This window comes from Syngnathus scovelli, unplaced genomic scaffold (assembly GCF_024217435.2).
Source record: "Syngnathus scovelli strain Florida unplaced genomic scaffold, RoL_Ssco_1.2 HiC_scaffold_90, whole genome shotgun sequence".
Taxonomy (NCBI): Eukaryota; Metazoa; Chordata; class Actinopteri; order Syngnathiformes; family Syngnathidae; genus Syngnathus; species Syngnathus scovelli.
The window spans coordinates 77,501-79,035 of NW_026061675.1; positions in this window are offsets into that span (position 1 = coordinate 77,501).

The following is a 1,535-nucleotide window of genomic DNA, read 5'->3' on the forward strand; positions in this document are numbered from 1 at the left end:
CCATTGCCGCGCTCCCGACGAACCGTTCCGGGGGGCTGGTGACGTCGCGCGTTCGGCGCTGATGCTGCGACCGGGAGGGAAGCTGCGCCCCGTCCGAGTCAGACTCGGTCGTTGCGGCCCCCCCGAGCCCGCACGCCTCACGCGGAGGGGTCATACGCCCCGGCGGCCACGATAGACGCCTCCCGCTTCGCGGTGGTCGGGAAGGCGTGTGCGGATATGTGCGGAGGTTGGGACTCGGGCTTGGTCTTTGAGAAATCGGTTTCGCGGTCGACCGGCGCGGCCGGCGGACGCCCACGTGGCGTGCCGCAAGTCGGATCGCGCGCTCGGCCTCCGTGGATGGCCTCTGGGTGAGGTTGAGCCGGGGCGTCTCGGTTTCGCTGCCGTACGGTTCGCGCTAGGCCTGCGCGGGCGGCGCGGGGCGCGCGCTCGCGCGGCGGCCTAGCGCTGGAGTGCGACCCGCAAGTGGGGAGGAACCGTCCACCCAACGCCGGCGGTAGCCGGGGCCGGTGGGGGCCCTACCAAGGCGGGTCATGGGCGCATGTCGGTCAGGTTATAAGAGTGTTTTTTTCGCTCCGGGCTAGAGCCGGGTGAGGTCGTCTCGAACCACGTGCCTGAAGGCCGCCTCGCGCCGGATTCGGCCCCGCTCATTCGTCGGAGTGACCGCCCGACGCGGGCATCGCTAGATTAGCCGTGGCCCCGATCCTTCCCCATCGACAGCCTTTCGCCCCCTTCGCTCCGGCCTCTGAGGCGGCCGGTACCCCTTTCTTGGATGAGACAGAACCCTTGACGGGCCGTTCGCAGATTTTTGCCCGGCCTGTGTTTAAGGAGGCGGCCGGTACCTCCCTCCTTGGATGACCAACAACCCTTGACGGGCCATTCGCAGATTTTTGCCCGGCCTGTGTTTAAGGAGGCGGCCGGTACCTCCCTCCTTGGATGACCTTCTACCCTTGACGGGCCATTCGCAGATTTTTGCCCGGCCTGTGTTTAAGGAGGCGGCCGGTACCTCCCTCCTTGGATGACCTTCTACCCTTGACGGGCCATTCGCAGATTTTTGCCCGGCCTGTGTTTAAGGAGGCGGCCGGTACCTCCCTCCTTGGATGACCCACTACCCTTGACGGGCCCATTCGCAGATTTTTGCCCAGCCTGTGTTTAGGGAGGCGACCGGTCCTCCGTAGCTTGATCGGATTTCCCTTCCGGCCTGTGTTTAAGGAGGCGGCCGGTCCTCCGTAGCTTGATCGGATTTCCCTTCCAGCCTGTGTTTAAGGAGGCGGCTGGTCCTCCCCGGTCGGTTGCCAAGCGACCGGGACCCGCAAGTGGGCAGGAACCGTCCACCCAACGCCGGCGAGCCGGGGCCGGTGGGGGCCCTACCAAGGCGGGTCTAACTTCAGGCGGTGCAAACGGGGGAGGGGGGTAAGGACGGCTGCCGGGAGCAGACAGCCGTCCCCGGGAGGGGGTAGTAGCTTCGCGGCGGCCGCCGGGAGCAGACGGCCGTCCGCGGATTCTGCCAATGCCTGTAGGACTTTGAATATTTCACA